We start from the raw sequence: 8,072 nt of genomic DNA on the forward strand, positions 1-8,072 counted from the left end.
AGGCGTTTCCGAGGCTGGGCAGGTTGCCCAATGTCAGTGTGCAAAAAAGGTACGACTTGCCCTAGAGGTTTGGGGCGGGGTCGCAAAGGAGGAACATTTGGGCGCAGGCCAGCTGTCGAGCTGAGCGTGGTTGAAGGAGATCTCCTGACTTTCCTGAAGAAAAACAACATGGACGTTGTGGGCAACAGCTTCTGAGGCAGAAGGTCTTCCTGCAAGGCACCATTTGGCTTTTTAAAGCAACAACTACTGTGTGTCGCCTCTGCTTCAGAGAGCCAGTGTGGTGTAGCAGTTAGAGTGTTGGACTAGGGCCTGAGAGAGCAGGGTTCAAATCCCCACTTGGCCCTGGGGCTCACTGGGGGTGACCTTAGATCAGTCACTCACTCTCAGCCTAAACTACCTCACAGGGTTGTTGTGTGGATTAAACGAGGTGGGGAAGAACCACCTTGAGCTCTTGAAGGAAAAAGGTGGGACATAAATGCAACGAAGGAAGGAAGGAAGGAAGGAAGGAAGGAAGGAAGGAAGGAAGGAAGGAAGGAAGGAAGGAGAGATGAATGATGAAAGAAAGAAAGAAAGAAAGAAAGAAAGAAAGAAAGAAAGAAAGAAAGAAAGAAAGAAAGAAAGATGATAGATAGATGATAGATGATAGATAGATGATAGATAGATGATAGATAGATATAGATAGATAGATAGATGATAGATAGATAGATGATAGATAGATAGATAGATGATAGATAGATAGATAGATAGATGATAGATAGATAGATAGATAGATAGATGATAGATAGATAGATAGATAGATATAGATAGGTGATAGATAGATAGATAGATAGATAGATAGATAGATAGATAGATAGATAGATAGATAGGATGAGCATGGGGAGTGATGGAAGTCGAAGGCGGATCCTGTCCCATTCCAGTGATTTATTTCCCTTGGCCTCCCACAATGTGCTGAGTACTAGTGTCTCTGACCCAGTTCCTCCAAGTCTCCTCCGGGTCTGCAAGACACCCGAGGCTTGAGCAGGTTAACTGGGTGCTGTTGATTACAGACCAGTGAGGAACATGTGAGCAGTCATTCCCATCCTGCCCCATCTTTTCTGCTCAGTGCATTAAATAATAATAAGTTGATTCAGCTTGAACTGCTCCAGAGTCCACTCACTTCACATCAGATCCAAATTAGAACTTCACTTTGGAGAATCCGCATTGGTCTGGTGGCCAGCTGGCCTGGTCTTTGCAAAGGGCTCTGCCAGGGAAAGCTCTCTCAAACAGCAGGCAAGCACCTTCATTCCCCAATCTAATGCCCCAAAGGTGTTTTGGAGTACAACTTCCACCAGCCCTAAGGTTACAATGATAGTAGAAATTATTATTATTAATGATGGTGGTGATAGTTTGAGTTGTGGGGTTCAGTCTTCACGATGCGCCAAGTCCCTTCCAATACTTAGGATACTGCACCTGTGGGGTTAGAAGGTATGGTAGCAAGCTTGCCAAAGCAATCCCTTGAGCCAGGCAATGGCTTTGGCTGGCTGGCTAAGCACCACAATTTAGCACAGCCAAATAAGCTGCTCTGTGCCACCAGAACAAATGGGTGGGTCTTTCCACCAAGCCCTCACCTAACTGCTAGGGAAGAGAACAATAGCCAGAGTTGTGGGCTGGGCTGGAAGCAGCCTGGAGGATGGAGAAACAGAGATCTGCTTGCTCTGTGCTGGATCCAAAGCTGTGACTGATGGAGAAGCAAGATCTGTTGGGGTGTCAATGCTGTGAGCCCCTCCATCTTACGCTCAGGTTGCATATATGCACAAATAAAACCATATACAGACATACCTTGGTTTTCAAACAGCTTAGTTCTCGAACGTTTTGGCTCCTGAACGCTGCAAACTGAGAAGTGACTGTTCTGGTTTGCGAACTATTTTTGGAAGTCGAACATCTAATGGGGCTTCCGCAGCTTCCTGCAGCCAATCAGAAGCCTCGTTTCCGAACATTTTGGAAGTCGAACAGACTTCCACAACAGATTCCATTTGACTTCCAAGGTACGACTGCATTCTATACCTCCATTCCAATCAAACCAAATCTGAGTAAGTGCCCGAAAAGGTCCAGAGTTTCTCCTTACTTTGAGATTGGGGTAGCAGGTAACAATGATAATATTTGTATTTCTTAGCAGGGGGAACTATAACAGTCACTGTCCCATTGTGAAGCAACACGCAATAAGGACATGTGATACTGGTACCAAAGATTAGGCCAATTTGGGCTGGACCATGGCTCTTGGCCAGAGTGGTGTAGTGGTTAGAGTGCTGGACCAGGATCCAGCAGACAGGGGTCCCAATCCCCATTTGGCCATGAAGTTTGCTGGGTGTGAGCTTGGGCCAAGCACAGCCTGCCTCTGCGTTGTTGTGGGGCTTGAATGAGGAGGGGGAGACCCATGCATGCCACCTGGAGCTTCTTGGAGGAAAAGATGGGATATAAATGCTATTAGAGAGAGAGGGAGAGAGATGGGAGAAATCTCTATGTTCAGACACACACTTTACTGCCACATATTAAAGGCTGGGGCCAAACCACGAGGGAGCCTTGCCAGCCTGCTTCTAGGCTTCCTGACTGGCCAGCCTTGGCAGCAGACTTTTTGGCCTGAACACTGCCGTTCTGCGACAGCCTCTCTTGCCTACAGCCCCATTGCCTTTCTGCCTCAGTCACCGCCCCTCCAGAGCGGGCACTGCCAATCCAGGAATGCCACCTTTGCCTCCACGTCACCAATGAGCCGATCTGGTTAGAGAGAAGTTGGTCAGAGGACTTGCAAATAAATAAAAGCAGGAAACTCAAACCCTATTTATGTATCATTACCCTTTGGAGAGGAAACACCTCTGTGAGTCACTGCTGGCTCAGCAGCCTCTGGGTTCTTCCTTCAAAAAAGAAAGAAAGAAAGATAAATGGGATCTTGCTCCGGATGACAACCTGCCCAGCCAGCTGCTCCGGTGGCGCCCCTCCCTCCCCTCCCCTTATGAATATTGACACATCCCAGGTGGAGGAGAAATCTATACTGCTCTGAAGGTCTGAGGTCAAAGATCAGATCCCAATGCGAACAGCCACTTTCCCCAGTCCTGTGGCCCCAGGCCAAACACACACTTCCCCACTGCGTCCCTTGCGAGCCTGACAGAATGCCGGCAAGGCAGAACCTCCTGGAAGGAGCTGTGTGACAACCAGTTTCTCGGGCACGGCATCGAGATGGTTCCCTGCCTGCTTTTGTTCCTTTGAACAATAAGCAGGGCTGGTCTGTTTACTGGGCAGGTGACATATTTGTCTTAAGAATGACGGCTCAGTCCTTGACTATGGAAGTTACTCTGCAATGCGAGGGAGCCTAACCACCAACACCCCGCGTCTGAAAACAGAAACACACTTGTGGGCATCGGTGTCCCCCCACCCAGGTTCACATTCCCCCTTCTGCCAGGCACAACTCTACCACCTGTGACCTGTAGCCGCCCTCGATGCTAAAAAATAAAAAAGCACCACAGGGAAGGAGATATGACAGAGTCCCAACACAGGGCTGCCCCTGGTAAATTTGGACAGTTGAGGGGGTAATAGGAGTTGCTACAAGGCGCGTGTCTGAATCCATGTTTGTGTCCAGCACTCATGTGTATTCCAGCACATGCTACCAACAGGTTTAGCACTACTTGTTAGAGCAATGATGTGTGTTTGTTATGAATATGGTAACACCAAACTACTATGCTGATCTTTACATGAAGACTTAGGACATCAGGAAGCCTTCCAGGACATTATTTATGTCATTTTGTTACTTATTAAATTTCTACAACACCCTTCATCTTAGGATCACAGGACAGTTTACAATATAAAAACAGAAAAATACATAAAATAGTAATAAACAAAAACAATACCCCACACAAACACTTTAGAAGGCCATAGACTGTTTAATTAGCCAAAGGCCTTGGAGAAGAGGAATGTTTTTGCCTCATGCCTAAAGACATGTAAGGAGGCAGAGCTTCCCAGAAGTGGGGAGCCACCGCAGTAAAGGCCCTTTCTCATGCTGCCTCCCTTCTGATTTTTTGCAGAGGAGGCACACAAAGAAGGGCCTCAGGTAATGATCACAGGGTCTGGGTCTGTTCATATGGGGGGGAGGCAGACATGTTTAGGATTAGGACTTACGCCAGGATCATTGCGGGGTATATTTTAAATTTATGCCAGCTACCCTCCGACATTCCTCAGATTAAAATAGGGACATTTCTCACTCCCCCCAACTGCATACCCGGCAACATTTCTCTAATGAAAATAGGGATGTCCTAAATAATAATAATAATAATAATAATAATAATAATAATAATAATAATAATAATATAATGGTTATTTATACCCCTCCCCAGCTGACTGGGTTGCCTCAGCCCCTCTGGGCAGCTTCTAACATATATAAAAAGATAATAAAACATTTTAAAACCTTCCTGATCCAGGGCTGCCTTCAGATGTCTTCTAAAGGTTGTGTAGTTACTTATCTCCTTGGCTCGGGGGTCGGATAACTCCATACCCTCCAACATTTCTCTGTGAAAATTGGGGTGTTCTAAGGAAAAGCAGGACATTCTGGGATCAAATCAGAAACCGGGATGGCTTCTGTAAATCCAAGACTGTCCCTGAAAAATAGAGACACTCTGAGGGTCTGCCTCTGCCCCTCCTCGACCTCCACCTTTTTGTCCCGTCCTCCCACAAATAATTTCCTATCAGAAGGGCGACATAGACACCCTCCACCATCCTGAGAAAACTCCGTAATCCCGATTGTATTTTGTTCTTTGGCAGATTTACAAAAAGAGTACCACACACCCATTTTATTGCATCCATTTAATCTGAGCCAGGTCTCATCATTTAACGCGTTCAAATTAGCTAGAGCTGAGCTTCCTTACTTTTTCATGTGTGCTGGAGGAGTTAGCAACCGCAAGCAGTTTGCCACCTATATGGAATTAAGTAGCATGGTTACCAGGACGGAGGGGGCACCAGCTTGGCAAAGGGTGATAGAACAGTTTATATAATGAAGAGGAGAGAAGACAGCCTACAGGAGCATCTTTTTAGTAAACCCGGACCCTGGCTGCCTCCCCTTAATGCAACAGGGCAATCATCTTGCACTTTCAGCCATGTCTACACAAAAGTGATTTATTGGCCCATTGGCCTAGGCCTGTGATGGGAGGGGAAAGAGAAAGAAAGAAAGAGAGAAAGAGAGAGAGTTGTTAAACAGAAACTGAGGGTGGAGATTCCTACACTTGTCAGAGAGAGAGGGCAAGAGAGAGAGGAAATATTTTCATACTTTGGCTTATCTGTTTATTATGGGCTGGAAACAAATGGTTACAACTAGGCTTGGAGACTCTTCCTGGATAAATCCTGACTCAAGATCGCACAGTGAGCTGCTTTGGAGAGACTTGGTAGGGTTGCCATATTTAAAAAAGAAAACACCAGGACACCCTGAAAGTTGTGGAGCTGCAATTATTTTTATTATTATTTCATTTCTATACCGCTTTATATTTTTCAAAAAACACACCTCAGAGCTGTTTACAGCATATTAAACATCAATAAAACAATGCAGAACCATTGGGACTATGACCTAGATTTGGGAAACATGCAAAGCAATGCGAGTCCCCTCCAGACTGGGCTGAAATGAACAAGGCCATTCCTGAAGCTTCAGAACTGAGTCAGTGAATTGGAGGCTCGTGGGAATGCAGACATTGTGTCCCATTCAATTCTGCAAAACAAAACCAACAAACAAAAAGCCAAGAACCCAAAACCAAACAGACGTATGGGCAGTTTACTTTTGCAAAGACCTTTTCAAAGATTCAAATGTGAAGGCTTGTGCAAAAAATCCTGCACTTATTTGCCTAAGTTATGGCAGGCGTCTTCCGCTTAGAAGGGACTCCCTTGCTACAACAGCTCTTCCAGCTATTGATCCGTTTCTGGGCATAACTCAACAGGCTGGTTATGCACCGCTTTGGCCCAGGCTGCCAGAAGGATCATCATCCTCCCATATGAACCTGCCTAGACTCTGGGATCTTCGGAGGAGGGGGCTTTTCTCAATTGGCGGGGATGCAGGACAGGGCCTTCTTGGTAGCTGCTCCCAGACCCTGGAACTCCCTGGCTAAAGAAGCTAGACTGGCTCCCTCATTGCTGTCCTTCTGCCTGTTTTATTCCAACAGGTTTTAAGGAACTGACTGTTTTTTTTAAGTAAATGGCTTTTAATAGTGCTGTGCTGGTTTTATTATCTATATCTTAATAGATTTTTTTATATTATTTAAATTCTATTAGAGTTTAATTACTTATTAACAATGATCTTCTATTTGTTTTTAGCTTTTGTGTTTTATCTGTGTGGTCTTAATTTGTGTAAGATTCCTTGAGTCTTCCCAATCTGGGAAAAGGCGGAAAATAATAATAATAATAATAATAATAATAATAATAATAATAATAATAATAATAATAATACAATGCCTGAAGATTCTGGCAAAAAAGTCTGCATGTTGATTTCTCCTGATAGCCAATGGGAAGGCATGAAACTTCGGATTTTCCAAAGTGAAGTTCTAATTTGGATGTGATGCAAAGTGAGTGGGCTCTGAATTGAAACCTTGGTCTCGCAGGTCCTAGTCCAGCACTCCAACCACTACTGGCGGGACAGAAGTGGCTCTTGAAGAACTGTCTCTGAGTCACCCTCGGATGTGTTGCAACAACTGTTTGTGCGTATCTCTGGCAAGGTGTGGTGCCTCTCCTCAGAGCTCTTGTTTCTCTGCATCATGTTTGCTTAGCAGCGAAAAGCCCCTGCCCTGACATTCCTCCTTGTCTGGTCTGCAGTTGTGGCTGGTGAGGGCTGAGTTCACCTGAGGGCAAAGCCATAGCTGGGGAGGCCATCAAAACTAGGAAGTAGGGAAAACCGGAGCTTTCCATGCAAACCTGCCTGGGTGCTAAAGTCTTTGGGTGAGCACCTTCTCTCTTTTTTAAAAAAAAATAATTTTTATTAACTGGCCAATCAAATCAAATCAAATCAAATCACATCACATAAATTCCTAATTACAAAGCCGAATTTTAAATTTTGTTGAGGGGACCCATATTTCAAGATCCGAAGGGGGATTCTGATCATCTTCTTGCTACTGCGTTAATGTCCAAATCAGTCCAAACAAAGTTCATAATTCTATCCAGTCTTATCTTGCTGTTTCCACATCACCTCTTGTTCATATATTTTCTCTTTTTTCTTTATGATCTCTTCTGATAGTCTCCTTAAGCCAATAAACACCAATAATAATCCTGTGTGAATTTTTCCGTTCTTCCAATCCTCAAATCAAGATGGTTTCCATATATCATCGCCTTCATAGATAACAGCGCTCTTTCCATCATTAATTACAGAACTGTCGTTCTTAAGTCCCACTGAGGAGTTTCATCCACAATATAAAAACAGCTCTATTTCTCTATTTCTCCTCTCAGACTTAAGTCCTCTGACAGAACTTCCCAATATGGCGACGCCACTTTTAACTGCATCATTCCAAAGCCCTTATACATTCCACGCTCTTCTCAAGACATGCTTTGGTTCAAAAGTTTATCTCCACACAGCCTTAAATCCACAGCTTAAGTCCTTAAAATGAAATTTCTGACTTGTCGGGGGGGGGGGTTCTTGTTTAATCACATATAAGGGTGAGCACCTTCTCTTGGTCCCATCAGCATCAGAGGCGTGGTTGATGGTGACATGGGAGAGACTTTTCTGTGGCTTCTCCTGTACTGTGGAATTCCCTCCCAAGAGAGGTTAGACTGGCTCCTTCTCTGCTATCCTTCTCCTGTTGAGACAGGCCTTTTGAAAACAAGGATGCTGATCAAGGCAGACTTGGTTGCTTTGAATTTTACAATGCTGTTTTCAAATGTTCTAAGCCACCTTGACTCCCAGTTTGGGAGAAAGGTGGGATTTAAATACTTCAAACAAACAGACAGACAGACAATGTGATTCTCTTACACCACCTTGTTTTACTGCTGCAGGCTGGAGGTCTGGTTATAATTCCGAACAAGGAGCTTGTGTGCTGACGTTGTAGGGACAAAAGCTCAGCACCAGGGAAAGGGGGACAGGT

At 44.8% G+C, this 8,072-nt stretch overlaps 1 long non-coding RNA gene across 1 annotated transcript; it reads right to left on the reverse strand.

Moving 5' to 3' along the window:
• Positions 1 to 2,444: 2,444 nt before the first annotated feature.
• LOC309375746 lies at positions 2,445 to 6,951 on the reverse strand. The gene is made up of 3 exons (XR_014171023.1): positions 6,913 to 6,951; positions 2,830 to 2,888; positions 2,445 to 2,751 (listed from the first exon to the last, which is right to left on the reverse strand). It is a non-coding gene; the product is annotated as an uncharacterized lncRNA (long non-coding RNA).
• Between the last annotated feature and the right edge of the window lie 1,121 nt (positions 6,952 to 8,072).

This window comes from Podarcis melisellensis (assembly GCF_964234715.1).
Source record: "Podarcis melisellensis genome assembly, chromosome: 8".
NCBI classification, from domain to species: domain Eukaryota; kingdom Metazoa; phylum Chordata; class Lepidosauria; order Squamata; family Lacertidae; genus Podarcis; species Podarcis melisellensis.